Source organism: Panulirus ornatus, chromosome 4 (genome assembly GCF_036320965.1).
Source record: "Panulirus ornatus isolate Po-2019 chromosome 4, ASM3632096v1, whole genome shotgun sequence".
NCBI classification, from domain to species: Eukaryota; Metazoa; Arthropoda; class Malacostraca; order Decapoda; family Palinuridae; genus Panulirus; species Panulirus ornatus.
The window spans coordinates 50,594,190-50,610,237 of NC_092227.1; the positions used below are offsets into that span (position 1 = coordinate 50,594,190).

General features: G+C 39.6%; 1 protein-coding gene across 8 annotated transcripts in view; it reads right to left on the minus strand.

Annotated features, from left to right (window-relative positions):
- The window catches only part of LOC139766161 (sodium channel protein 1 brain-like), a 940,735-nt gene that overhangs the window by 224,488 nt on the left and 700,199 nt on the right, over positions 1–16,048 (minus strand). The gene's annotated exons all lie outside the window — the stretch shown is intronic.

Below are 16,048 nucleotides of genomic sequence, written 5' to 3' on the forward strand. Positions count from 1 at the left end.
CCTGGTATTCTATCCTCGTACTTCTCTATGATACATGGTCTGCCAAGTTGGCTCTGCCTAAGGTAGCAACTGATGGCACAGAACGCTACGTCTGCCGGCATACCACTTGTGCTTTGGATCACTGTATTTCATAATGCTACTGGCTCATGGCTAGATTGGACCACTGGTGATATATGCGCATGATGCAGATCTATGACTCGCACGACTTATATTTCTGTTACGAATACACAGGTAGTGACGTCAGCGTCGAGGCACCCCGGTTACACCATAGTCCGACCTGCGTGGCTGACCCACCACCCCCAGCCTTCTACGCGTATTGTTGACGTTGTGAGCACGATAGTGTAACCTTTTCAGCTCATTGGTACGATCCATGGATATGGCGGCCTGACCCTTAAAGGCCAGGCCAAAAGTCGTACCTTCATGTTCATGGGTAATACCGTCAAAAAGCTAACAATTATGTACAAAAGATAGATGGTTTCAAGTCTGCCAAAATCCAACCTGTAGCATATGCGACTCCCAGCGATGCCGGAGCTAGCACTTATACGTCGGCCCCAGGGCTATGAACCAACGAGTTAACTTTACCAACGAAATATACAAAAGATTTTGAAACGAAAGTAATGAAAATGACAACTAGAACCTATATATCAGATGGGAAAAATCAATAAGCTGGTTGCGAAATAAAACAAGTATATTAAAAATCAGTTACGCTATTTAACGTTTACTTAATAAAGTTGTTGATCGCCGTTACTGAAACCTGTTGCAACAAAGAGCTTGCAAAATAATATGGCTCCTATTACCGAGTTAACGTTCTTTATTTTTGCTAATTACAAGAATTCGCTTTCTAATACCTACAACGAGAAATCTGGTTGACGGAAGGAACTGCTTGGATAAATAAAGTTTTCTGACGTAGAGATATCAAAACATTGGGGTAGCTTAATGCAATGAGGACGTCTTGTTTGTTGTATCTTTTCCGAAGTTCGACATATTGTTTCCATCAAATATGTTTTAAAATCTATAAATATTTTCTACCTCTAAAATAATTACAAAGTATTGCTTTACTAAAACATTTGTATCATCTATCAATCTAAACATTACTCTATATATTGCAAGGACGAAAGATAAACCAACATTTGAATATCTTTCCGATTGAATTTAAAAATCGAGTCTTCCAGGGGACGTGTCCTACCTCCACACTGCGAAGCATACCATGAATCACAATTTTCAAATAAAAGCGAGTCCGAATCTCTAGATCATCTTTACAATAAATGGGAACTTAAAGTTATGAAAATTCTTGAAGACCTTAACAGCTAGCAGGGTAACCTACAGCTGTCTCAGAATAAGCTGTTGAAAATAACATTCTTGTCAAGAACCAAAGCGAGACTCGTCAACCGCCATCACAACCACAACAAATCAAAACTGACTGATGATGGTCCAGTGACCATCATCATTATCATCAAGATCTTAACAATCCGCTAGCGACGTTACGAGCCAGGTTACAAATCAATTCCATGCTACCATTCCACAGAAAACTATATAGCGGATAACATATAATCAGCATCCTTGTAAAATATAACAGAAAACGTAAATAAGCATAGTAGCAGCAGATTGGAAACGAACAACCACAACATGTAAGGCCATCACAAATTGCCACGGGAAACGTTTTCTTGTGGACTGCTGCAAGTGTTTGAATAAAATTCGTTATGTTTCCCTGTTCTTAAGTAGAAGCAGCGCAGAAATACTGTTGCTTGAAACTACAGCTGTGATGCATACCCTCTAACTCTACCTACACGAACAAAAACGTGTCTCGAAGTGTCACAATTGAGCAAAAAAGGGTATTTCTTTCTTTTTTACTCAAATAACTGAAGAATAGTTTATGGATCATCGCTTGGGACATCGGACACAATTATCATGTTCTCTTTTAGAAAATCATTGAGACCGGTGAAATGAGGTTAAGAAGAGAACAAAAATAACACGCACAGGCGCTGGCAAATATCTCCGTTCACATCCAGTCGTGTGGAGTGTAATATATATATATATATATATATATATATATATATATATATATATATATATATATATATATATATATATGTATGGTTTCCTGTCATATGTTAGCTTGGACTGTACTGAAGACGCAGGGTAGTGAATGAGCACGTTACCTATGTACGCGGTTCTCTCGAACCTCGGAAGTGGAACTTGTGAAAATATGACGGAACCCACTGATTCACGCCGGCTGCCTTTTTATTCCTTTAACCAGCCTCTGAAGTTCTTTCCTTCACCTATACGACCAAACAGGCTAGGCAGAAGTTATATAAAAGATCTTCAGTTCCTTCAGCAAATAACCGTTACGTGTGTCAACTTAGGAATACAATAATGGCTGTTGTCTAGCCAACCTTACTAAATGCAAGCATACATGAATATACAAACGATATTAAGAGTCGCATCTAAATACATGGAAAACGAAATGGTCGGAAGACTGTCCATGGAGTATATCAAGACGAAACTAGAATAATGCTCCTCAAATTTGGTCACCACACTGAAAGAAGTAAAAAGAAATAATAGAGAGGGTACAGAGGAAGAAAACAAAAATGGTAACCGAATCAAGAGTTCCAGTGAGACGTTATGAGCCATATTTTTGCGCATCATAAGAGAAAAGTAGGAGGTGAGTTGATCCCAAAGTTCCTAGACTAGTTTGACGACATCAACAGGGAAGAGTTCTTCGAAATGACAGGACACTTAACCGTTGTTTCTGTGTTTATGAAGCACTGCGTAGTGTAGGTAGACGACTGAATCGATCAAGAGATGATTTACTTGCAACTAACGTGTCTCAGAAATACCCTCTCAATACAACGCATGTGATATATTCTAAAATTACATCTTATCTTGATTTAGAAAATTCACAACAACGTAAAGACTTACTTTGTAAAGATATCTTTTCATTTTAATAAAAGGTTGAATGCTAGAAAAAATTACTAAATTTCATTATTGACATCTGTCGTCCAGTTACTTTGCTAATAAAAAGCAAGATGATTTTATTATACTTTTGTGACGTGAACTCTGATACAGAGATGTTTGAATTAGCCAGTCCGCAACCTACGATATTCCACTTGGTTACAAGAAAATCAAGCAAATTTTGATCACGATTTTCTCCAACAACTACACACATTTTGGGGCTGGTTTTCAGGGTTCTGGAGTCTCCAGGTCCAATCTACGAAAAGGCTGTACCTAATTTTGACCAGATAAAGTGAAACACCAGCCGAGTGGCCATATATTGTTCGGCTAACAAGATCAAAGATAAAGATCATATTTCTTCATCATCATTTAACTGAGTACAGTGGTCCCAGTCCACTTTACTGTGGGTGAGGATTCAATGCACGAGGCCGGGAACATAAGGCGGAAGGACGTAAAAACAGCCACATTACTCCACTGTACCGTTGCTATGACACACCAACCTTGCTCGCCCCACACACTGGCACGGGAGTCAGGAAAAAAAATGATTTGTTAAAGTAACACTTGTGCAGAAACTAACAATATCTTCAGTTTATTGTTTTTTTCTTTTCAATAAAACACTTACGAAGGGAAAAGTTTCATAGGAATGGAAGTTTGCCAATGTAACACCGATATTCGAAAAAGGTTATGAGTCACTGCCCGAAAATTATAGTCCTATTAGCTTAACGTCTGTAGCTGGAAAACTTATGGAAACGTTATTCGAGATAGAATCATATACCACTTAAGAGATCCATCGCTTAATAAACAATTCTCAGCAGGATTTTCGACGAAATCGCTCATGTCTGACAAAACTGCTTGATTCATTTCATATAAATATATAATCAACATCTATGACGAAAGTCAAGCAGTTATGCCATCTATCTTTATTTTCAAAAAGCTTTCGATAATTTTTCGCATCAAATATTACAAGCAAAAATTAAGTCACATGGCAGTGATGGATATGTACTTCAGTATACAGGAAATTGGTTGACGCCGTAAACAGAGTTGTGTATAATAGTCAAGCCGAGTCAAGTGGTTAGACGTAACAAGGATTAGTCTTGGGATCAGTTCTCTTTCTCACACATTAATGATACTGATAATGAGCCGCTTTACAAGATATCAAAATTCTCCGAAAAACAAAGTTGGGAAATAAATCTACAAAGTGAACGTCTACTGCTTCAAACTGACATAGACAAACTGATGAGCCAGGATCATAAGTGCAAATATTAATATCGACAAGCGCAAAGTTTTACATATCGTTAGTAAAAAACGAAAAAGCAGGCTACGGTATGAATTCTTTTGAACAGCGAAAGGTCAATGAGGAAAAATGGTGTATCAATATCTGGTGACATAAGACCAAGTAATTAGTGCACAGTGGTGAAAAGAGCGAGTATTATTTGTTTTATAGGTAAAGCCTTCAAATTGAAGTCCAGGGAAATCATCCTTACTCTATAATTCATTGGTTAGTCTACATATTGAATATGGCGTTTAGTTTTGGTAATCCTACCTAAAATAAGACAGACAGAATGAGGAATGTACAGTGCCGAGCTCCCATGATGATTCCCGGACTGAGAAAAACGTACAGGAGCAGATTAAACTTTAATCTATTCAGCTTAGGCAAGAAAAGGTTTAGAGGTGATTTAATACGAGTATTCAAAATGATAATCTTGATCTCTGAACTTACCCAGACATGATTCGTTGATTTTACTCGTAATGGATACTATTTCGTGAACAATTTACCTCGAGAGGCGAAATACTTTTCCTTCAACAGGATTGTTAACATATGGAACGAGTCGTCAATTAAGAGAGGTTGAAAGCAGCACTATAGAAACGTTTAAGAGTAGACTTGATAATTAATTCAAGTCCACAACTTTCATTGTTTGTACCTTCATAGTCGAAAAGGCAATTTACTGGTTATTCTCTTTGAATTATTCAGTCTGTATAGCTTCTTTTACCACAATATTGTGACTATTCCGTTTCTGATATTTTCCACTATTACAAACCGCCTCGAGAGGACCATGTTGTCCGCTATTGTTTTGAATTCCATTGCATAAAGTTGACTAATGCAAGTTGTGGTTGGTTCAGCGTCGTGGTGGGAGCGAAGAAATTGCTTTCCTGTTATTCGCCTTGTGAATGGTTGAACTACGTCAGCCGGTTCTTAAAGGCCTGTCTACACGAGCGGGCCTGATCGGCGGGTTTGCCCGTTAACGGGCAAATTCTCGCGGGCCTGCCCGTGAATGTTGTCCACACGACCGAAGTGATGAACAGCCGGGCCTGCCCGACGATGTTGCCAGTAGCGGGTGGAGTGCGGTACGAGAACCATGGTGCCTAGCATTGTCAAGAAAAAGATTTTGTGCTCTATGATAATAGCTTTGTGTCTCAAGAAGAAAAAGAAGAAAAGGATATGGTGTAAAGATTGGTTAAAGAAAAGAAGTATGTTTGGAAGCACTGCAACAATACTTCATGAACTACAAAGTAGTGAGGAACACGACTTCAGAAATTACCTGAGGATGAGTGTAAGCACTTTTTACATCTTGTTATCAAAGGTGGAGCCATACATAGTGAAGAAAGACACAGTTATGAGAAACAGCATTACAGCAGAAGCTCGTCTGGAAGCAACTCTGCGATTTTTAGCAAGTGGGTCTAATTATTCGGAGTTGCAGTACAGTACACGCATATCAAAGCAAAGCTTGTCCCGCATAATACCAGAAACATGTAGGGCCATATACGAGGTGCTGAAGGCTGACTACTTACAGGTAAGCGAATCTGGGAAGACGTATCCTCACCATTCCCAGTGTTTTGGCTTGTGTCCAAGTTTGACAATGAAGGTCTTGGATTATCACTGTCATGGAGGAAAATCAGGTCACAGAAGCACCACAATTTAGGTACATAGATATCCTCACTCCCAGCTCCTGACTTCTGTGAATGCTTTACTTTCTTGCATTCACGCCGAAATTGGTTACGCAGCGTGTCTATTTTCTTTTTTACGTCATCCGTCGTAACGGAAATACCATGCTCTCTCATCTCCGCAGCAATAGCCTTCACTGCTGTTATGCGTTTGTCTCTGTTCTTATAGCATTTCAGCTTCACATTCCATAAACATGGATTCTTACGATAAAGGTCAATCAAAGTACCAGTAAGTGCTTTAGACCAAAAAATTGTTGGTGGCTCACTAGAGTTATCCTGGGCTGCCATCGTTAAATGTTCACTGTGCTACTATGCCGTGGGATGTAGGCCCGCTGTGGGTTCACGATATTATCTTGCGTCTGGCAGGGTAGAAACTCCAGCTACCGGGCACCAGCTCAGTGATTTCGCTAGGCGGGCTTTCGGGCAATTTGATCGTTTGCCCGTCAAATATGCCCGTTAACGGGCAAGCCCGCCGATCAGGCCCGCTAGTGTAGACAGGCCTTAAGAGGACAGGATCACTGTTCTGATATGGGCGCCTATGTTGTCTAGGTAGGCAGGTGTCTTCCTAACTTGGATCTTAATATGAAAATATTTGAAGTGAAAACTGATTTTCTTCCATAGTAGTTCTCTTTCATGACAATTTCTTTAAATAGGCGCTCACATCTTTATAATTAAAGGCGTTGCCTATATAGGAACAAACACTTTATGTCCTATCAGATATGTCCAAACATAACTGTCCTAGGAAGGCTTTCAGGTCTTACACTTGTGGTAGCATTTCTACACAAGCCTCACGTACTTACGGGGAAAAAGAGTTCACTTTAACAACATGAGTGGTGCATGTTTTACCAATCTCAGTAAATTTATACAAACGTTTGAAAAAAAAACCTGTGTAGAACAGTCCTGTTCCCTTTTATAAGTACTTCTCGCAACAATTCTGTCATACATTACAATACTTACGTAAATGCACACAGTATACAAGACAAAATTCTACACTTTATTCTGCAATGACAGGGAAAATAAAATAGGCGGTGGAGTTTTGATCTAAGTTAAAACCCATCTTAGTTCTATGATGATAAATATTTCAACTTGATAAGCTTCAGAAGATAATAGCAGTAGGATTACTTTAAAGGCCTCCAGCTCAAACACAAAGGGAAGAAGAAAGATTTTATGACTAGCGAAGAGTAATTTGTGATGAAAACGATTCGAGTATAACGGAATATTTCAACATAACAGTTGTGGATTCTTAACTAAACTTGATAGTGCCCACAGACAATTCGACGAGAAACCTACTCGCAACACGAACCTATTAGACTATATTCTAGTTACGTGGGATAACCTTGTCTCTAATGTTGCTGGAGAAAAGTTTGGCACAGACGATTTTGAGGAAGCTTTCAAAACTGCTTGTAACGCTGGTCAGCATAAAAGCTGTGCAAAAACACCAGACTTTAAGCCTGCAAATTGTAATGATCTTCGCATTACCTTACGAAAAAAAAAAAAGCGGGTCAACAAATCAATGAAAGGACATGAATGTAGCCTGGCAAAGCTTCAGTAAGACATTCTGAATAGTAGAAGGAAAATATGGGCTAATGTAGTACGGCAGACAAGTCTTTTTCTAGAATTAAGACAAAATGGCGATAAAAAAAATTGTCTAAGAAAATAGCAAATTTAATCAAAAGGGAGCAGTTATCGCCAAAAATGAAAGACAAAAGAATCCATAAATAATCTTAAAGTTTGTTCGAAGCAGGTGAGTTGCCAACTGGTCCCTTAACTACGTTAACTAGTGACTTGATTCAAGACAATGAAGCCTGGGAAAGATCTTATATTTTTTTTTTTTACCTGTATTCACAACTGAAAACCCTCAATGTCCTAAATCTAGTCCCATTGCAACTTACTGAGATACACGTTTAAGATCTACAAATTATCTGTTTTTAGTAAGTCGCTTGCTGGATGTAACAACAATATTCAAGAGGAAATACGTCTCCGGCCAGAAATTATCGTTCAGTCAGCTTAACGTCTGCAGCTGGTAAACCTTAAGAAGCAACAAACGAGACAAGACTTAAAACCATTAAGAGGGTCAACACTTACTGAACGATTCATAGCATGGTTTTCGATGAAATCGCTCGTCCGACAAATCTGCTTTATTTCTGATATAAGCAACACGCATGATGAAACTAGAGATTGATGTCATGTTTACATTTTTAGAGAGCATTTGATAAAAAACCTCGCGTCAAGGATTATCAGACAAAGTTAATTCACATTACACAGATTGGTTGTACTTTAATGGTTACAACTGTGCATAAACAAAGTGTAGTAAATAAAGATCAAACTTCAGAATGGTTAGACATAATAAGTGACGTGCCGCAGGGATCAGTCTTGTGACTGGTTATCTTCCTCGTTCGTATTAATGGCAATGATAATGGAACGCAATGTAAGATATCAAAGTTCACAGAGGATAATTGGCGGTAAATAAAGGTACAAATGAAACGCAACGTCTACAGCTGCAAACTGACACGGACAAAACTAATGGACTGGGCTTACAGATGGCATGTACATTTTGGTATCGATAGCTGTAAAGTTTTACAGAACGGTGGTGGAAACGAGAAGGCAAGATACAACACGACTTTTGTTGAGCGACAATAGGTAAGTGAGGAAAAGACCAAGGTGTAATGATAACCTTTGATAATCTGAAGCCAAGAGAGTAGTAAAAAAGGCGAACAAAATTCAAGGTTCAACATATAGGGCGATCAACTTGAGAAATCATTTCTCACTCTTTACAGTTCACTGGTGCGTCTCCAACTTGAATGCAATGTTCAGTTAAGGTCACCCAGCTTCAAAGAGAGAGAATGAGAATACAGAGGCGAACTATCAAGATGATCTTCGAACTGTGATGCAAATCCAATGAGATATAACTATTAGTTTTAGATTTAACTGGTTTTGGGGATATATATTTTGTCATCCGACACTCTAATCTCTTTTACGATGGGCAAATTCAGTCTCTAACCTTACCCTGTAACATTACTCTCTTAACTGTGGTACGATCTTTGTTACGCTCCCCTGCACATTCTCTATTAGTTACATGTGCTTCTTTAGACGAGGTGACCAAACCTGGGCAGCATATTCTAGTTTTGTCCTTATGCCGGAAGCTAGTTTATCTCCTAATGTGGGACTAGCGACAGGCTTCCTAATCTTTTTCACACACACAAAACCTTGAGCTTTATTTCCTGCCAAATGTTTGCGCGTGCGCGTTTACGTTGGAGGCTTCAGTTATGTAAGAAAGTCCACATCAAGGCCGGGCCTTTACTGAAATATAGAGGTTAGTGAAAGTAGCAGCGGTTAGCCTCGCTAACCATGACATATCTAAGGGACGCCCAGGCTCAAGCGCTTAGGTTCGAATCCTGGGTGCGGCAGTCAGACCACAATCAACCCAGCTATTCATTCACTCCCAGGGGTTGGTCGATGAAATGGGTACTTGGCTTAGGTTAGAGCATACATATAGCGTTGAGAAGGCCTTGATTAGGACCTCAGTTGTCCGTATCGTCTCATTTAAAACGAAAAAGAAAAAAACAAATTACTGCGTCATAGTTATTTGGAAAGACATGAAAGGGTTGAAGAGTTACAGAGCTTCGAGGTGTAGGGAAAGAAACAGTTATCAAAACGGCACATCCTTGAGTTGCCGACGGCCACACAGTAATCATGACACAGCAGCTTATCGAGTGGTCTACCTAGAGGTGGGGGCACATAAACAGCCAGCTCTCAGAAGCAAAAACCAAATCAAAACCTATAGAAGAGGGAGAGTGAACCAACACTGCGAAGGTAGGAAAGGCGGGTCAAGTTTTGAAGTCAGCCGCCCCGGAGAATCTGTAAGTCAGACCACTTTGGACTCAAACCTATCATGCAAAAATGAAGAGCTAGAACCACCCCAAGTATAAGGATGGACCTAGCCTTTGCATAAACGGAGCAATAGTTCAGAAGAAAAGAAATTTCGATATGTAAGCAGGACTCCCAGCTTTTTAAAGGTAGACTTGGGTATTTCCGTAATGTAGGGTTTCCAAGAAAGTGTATGTTACAGTAATACCAAGTGTGTTCATCGAGACAAAAGGTGGAATTACAGAACCGTCAAACGAGAAAGTTGTGAGGAGTTTTCGAAAGAGAGATGGGCAGAAACTGGGTCCTAGAGGCATTAAACTTAACCAGATTTTGTCCATCCCATTGAAGTATCCTGTCCACGTCTAAGTTTATTGAGGACGTTGTATCGAAAGGGGATGATGATCGAGTGAGAGAAGGAGCAGAATTAAAGAACGAGGAGGAATGCAGTGTTGGGTCTTCAGCCTATGAGTGCACTTGGTTATCTGTGGAAGGGAAATCGTTGATAAAAAGGAATAAAAGTGTGGGAGACAGGACAAAACCTTGAGGGACACCGCTGTTGACAGAAAAAGGAGGGGAGGCTGATTCATCAACAACAACGGAATTAGATCAGCCAGAGAGGAAGCTAGATACAAGGGAGTACAGTGAGGAAGGAAAGCCAAAAAGGGGAGCTTAGAAGTGAGGGAGGGAAGTCGAAAGATGGGGAGCTTAGAAATGAGACCATGATGTCACACCTTGTCAAAAGCTTTGTATATGTCATACCCTGTCAAAAGCTTTGTATATGTCAAGGGCAACTACATAGAATTCCCTAAAGTTTTACCTAATTGTACAATATAAGAAGGGCGTTATTACATTCGTATAACCCAATCTCGTGTGTGTGTTTTGTGTATGTGTGTGTGTGTGTGTGTGTGTGTGTGTGTGTGTGTGTATATGTGTGTATTAGACCGCTCACATGTCTACTACCAGGGAACAGAAATCTACACTCGTGAGGCTCCATCTCTTCGACTACTCCAAGATGTTGCCATTAAGCAGCTATGAGGTACAAATTGTCCAGTGTTCAGTGAAATTTGGTGTTTCTGTGTTTGTGAACTGAATGCCAACAACCCGTGTGCATGTGACGAAGAAAGCAACCTGGGCCAAGGACAGGAACTTGACAGCCACTTTAGTGGCGGTAGTACCTCCTTGGTCGGATTCTCGTGTGTGTATGTGTGTGTGCTTATAAATGATGTCAGCAACGGATTTCTTTATGCCAGTACAAGGTCAGTGACTTTCAGGTTAGCGCTGTTTTATTCAAACTTCATGTCTGTACTTTCATATTTGAATTATTTGTTGTTAGCCAGTTAATAATAATATCATTACTACCATCATTATCATAATTATCATTATGGAAGGAGCTTTGTGTTAACGAGTGTAAAAAAAATGAATTCAAGATTGACGTGTTTTAAGTATGAAACTAGACCACGAGAGGTGGGTGACAGTGCTTGTGAGCCTGGTAATGAGATGAGCGAGGAAGTGCTTTCAGCGAGGATCTGGGTAGTTTTGATCCAAGGGATCGAACCTTGTGGCTAGTGGATATAAATGCCAGAGCGGGTGATGTGGCAACTGAGCTTATAATTTCGTGGTTATTGTTGTAATTTGGTGTAAAGTTTGTGTGCTGAAAAGTGGAATGGTGACTGGGAATACTTAGCATGAAAAACTCATACTTAAGTATGTATGTGTAAGTCGAGTTGGGAGTTAAAGGGTATTATTGTGTCCAAATGAGATGTGCGCAGTAGAGAGATTATTGCATGAGAATGTGACGATGGGCGAAGCAGGTGGAATATCTGATCACTTTCTGTGGAGGAAAGTGTGAAAGTCTTTGGCGAGTGTATGAAAAGAGGATATGTCACAGATGGAAAAGTAGTGAGAATGAATGTGCTTGGAAAAGTGGATTATGTGCTGTGATACCAAGGGATACTGAGTGAAGAACAACATACAGTGGGAGAAAATGAAGTTCTGTGGGGAGAAGAGGAGTGGTAGGTATTAAGGGAAACAGTGCTTGAATGTGTTGGTGCAATGCGGGCCATGCGGATGGCGGGATGCGGACTCATGAGAAGGGATGAGTGGTGGAATGAGGAACTTAATTCACTTGTGAAAGAGAAAAGGGAATGCTATGAACGGTAACAACAGGGAAGGAATGAGAGTGCCTGGAGGGTGTACAAAAAAAAAAAAAAAAAAAAAAAACCCGGCAGAGATCAAGAAAAAAGAACCAAAGCTGAAAATAAAGTCAAATCATAGATGAAATGAAAAAATATCGATGAACTTCCGAGAGCATAAGGGAATGTCCTGGAAGGAAGTGAACAGAGTGAGGAGAACAAGAGGACACATGAGGACGACGTAATGAGATTGTCAAGTCTCTAACAACTACTGGTTTCTTTCTCGTTTACGTAGGATATGATTCCATCATATAAAACACTACGGTTTTCTTCACAAAGTCTGGAGGTCTACACAATGAATGACCCAAAAATAACTTTAGACCTCTTATTCATTATTTCTACATACAATTAACCATATCCATCAACATCCCTCTTTCCAAAGCTGTCGTGTACGAAGAGAGCAACTCCAAACTTAATTCATGGATCTACCTTTTCAAAAAAAAAAAAAAAAAAAAATAATCCATGGATCTCTAACTCTACTATCTCTTTTTCGGAATCTATGGTATTGCTATGATATCTGGATTTTATCACAAATCGTATGATGCCAGTTTATAGCGTATTAAATGAATAATTCTAGTGTTTACATAAAACATGTAAACGTTTCGCTCGGTTCTGTACGATGGGTAGAACGTGAATCTGTGAGATCACATCACTTGGTCACTGGGGTATATGCGTCACCCAGCGGCTACTGTCACATCCGACCTCACTAGCAGGTGTTGCTTGTGTCAGTAATTAACACGTTCCCAGTAGATGCCAATAAAACCCTACCCATCCTAGCAGTACCAACTCTATATAATTGAAGACGATCTCAAGCAAGCAAGCAAGCTTCCTTCTAAAAAAAAAAAAAAATCCCACAGACCTATAGTCAATCCCTTCCACCGCGCAGATGCGCTCAACTACATCATAAGTACCGAACATTCTACTCTGACATTTGGCTCCTACATCGTACCTTTGTAAGAGACCCGTTATCACAACCTTCCTGCAACTTTCTCTAAACTTTCAAATAAGTGATCTATATTTGTTGATTATTAAGAACCATATCATTGTTCCAGCCGGAATGTTGTCTTCACCTGTCTCCTAAAATAAGTCCTGAACCTTGTGAGACATGTCTCCAGCCTAGCCACCAAGGTAAACAACCTATTTCTACTTCTGTTCCTAAGAGAGATCTCCGTATCTAAGTGCCTTACTAAGGAAGTGGTTAGCCTTACTAAGTAGTAGTTAGTCACATGGAGTTCTTTATTGGGCTTGGCTGTGGCTGGCTGGCTCTAGTTTCGGTGACAATGTAGGAACTAGATGTTTGTGAATGAGGATAATGTCTGTTTCTTCTGCCAAGGCGGGGAAAGGTTGTTACAATATATGAATAAATTTAGGCGAAGGTGAGAGCAGTTAAGGGATAAATAGACGAAAAGGTTTGTACCATGCATTTTTTATAACTCTGTAAAGGATGCAAGGATGAAATTCTACAACAGCCAGTATTGGCTACAAAGGAATAAGTAGACGGTTCCCGTCTACTTGCAGTACATGAAATCAAATGACTTTTGTGACACAAAAGATTCATCAGCCAAATCTACCTAGGCTCATTGAAGGAAAACTGAGGAGAGGAGGGAATAAATAGAAAGTGGGTAAAAGCGACACTGACAATATTGAGCTCAGAATGTGTGGGGCTAAGAATAGGATTCAACGCTGGGAGAGAATAAAATGATTTCATAACCATATTGTTTCTCACTTTACGTGTTTCCATTGGCGGACGGGCTCAGTCAGTCTTACATCATGATGATCATCACCATTTATCATTATCATCATTACTATATTACTATTACTGTTAAACCAAGTCCACATAACGGTAGGCTAGTGGTAGGCCGGTGAGGTTTGAGTACAAAATTCTTTTATACAGAGCACACCTGGTGACGATAATGTCTAGTTCGTGCGATCGACCAAGTCACTTGGCCCAGTCACGGAGTAGGCACCGCCTAACAGGTCCGTCGTAAAGGAATGCAAATACAACTGGCTGATGATATATCCAAACAAACGGTTGGCCAGGACGACACATACAACTGGCCGGGGATGCACTCAAACATACTGATGGCCGTCGATTTACTCAAACATTTAACTGTCCGGGGTAATACTCAAACATACAACCGGCCGGGGAAACAGCAAAACCTACAGCTGCGTAGAGTAGCAGAAGCACGGAAAAGGTATGAGAACGTCAACAGGAACTTCTTCCGAAATTCAGCTTTCTCCCACTGACATTTTACTATCATGCACATACATTATCCAGTCTCATGTAAATGTCTCTGTGGTGGATTAATTACCTAACTTTAGGTACCAGCGAAGCCGCTACGCTACCTACTCTACAACTTTACGCCTTGAACTCATTACACCCGCTGGTCACCACATCTTTCAACGTCTGTGAATACACGTCAAGCCATGCATGGGTAGTGTTGAACACTACCTGAACTAACGAAGCTGTGGACTATATTAGCATGGGAAATAAGTAATGGACAACAAAACTGTACAACACAAGATAGTGAAATATCTTTAAGGAGACTTGTTCTCCTATTCAATCGTTCGTAAGCTCACTCATGGCGACGCCTTATTGAAAAAAATCTCTCATGGGAGAGAACAATTACAGACTGTCTTATCCTCGCCTAAACCCCCACCAATACAACACTGAGCCTAAGGTAAATTCGAGGGCCTGGAAATAAAATAAAAACCTAGCCTCTACTTAATACTTAGCCTGGATTACCTTGTTGTACGTAGGTAGTTTTCCTGAACGCTCATAAAACGGCATAATAGATCCGTCCATTCCCCAGCTGGACCTTGGTGGCTTGTAGAAAGAGAGGATATACCACACGTACGACCGATACGCACAGTTCCGACACCACCGCAAACTCGAGTGTGCTCACTCACTAAAGTCTACAACCAAAGTGGAGCCTTTTAAGCAAGGAATATGTAGTTACGAAGCTATACTCACGGGTTTTTGCGGGCACTCGGAGACATTTGGCATCTATTTTAGTTGAGAAGAAATACGGGATGGCGCCTCTGTCGCGGCTATGACGTAAACATATTGTCTGCATTGTTTATACTATTCTTGATATTGCTACGCCCTTATACTTTTAACTGTTTGTATTATTCCAAGTTATGTTCATTATGGCTATATGCAGAATTGTAAACTGGTTATTTAAGCTTGCCTACGTGACTTTTAAAACACGTGCTTTGATATATAGATAAGAAAATTTAGTAACTTGCTTTTTATCCTTGCAAAATTACGAAAGATTGTACCTGATTGTTATGATGAGTTATTATGGTTGATATAATGCAATATCACTTTCTATTTCTATATTTAAGATCACATGTGAAAATTCTGATACCATCCCAACTGCACTAAGGATCATACTCAAAGTGAAATATATTTCCGCTAAAGGCATATGACTGACTTTCTTTAATATAATACTGTAATCTTTTGGTCATCTCTTAAATGGCAAAGGACTATGTGACTGGAATATGAACATACTTGTGTTTGTGTGTGTCGTATACAATCATCTCCTGCAAAACCAAGTATTGTAATGAAAAAATTAGTCACTTTTAATTACTATCATACTTATGCAAAAGACTTGTGTTTCAGTTGAGAATCTAATTCCAATGGTTTTAATGACCCTAATATATACGGCCAATAGGTTTTTCCTGTAACACTCACATAATTATAGTTTACCCTATAATTCTCTTCAAGTAATTTAGTGGCTTCAATGAAAATAATGCAAACGAGTGTCAGTTAAGCTTCCTAAAGTAGATATTCCTTGCTTATAGGTTTTGCGGGAGTCCTTCTATGACGTCATTTCCCCTTCAAATATCCTTCCATAATATGAAATCATTAAAGTTATCACATCATACGGGACAAAAGTAAAGGAGAACCTATGTTCTAGAACGAAGACTTGCATACATAATTTGGTCATCACGTAAATCACTATAAACGAAAAAAATTTGTGTTCCACCACGAAGCACAAACTATAATATACACAACATCCCTTTGATAAGAAGTATAACGAACTGTATTGGAACATACATTTCAAGACGGTATGACATCATATTGATAG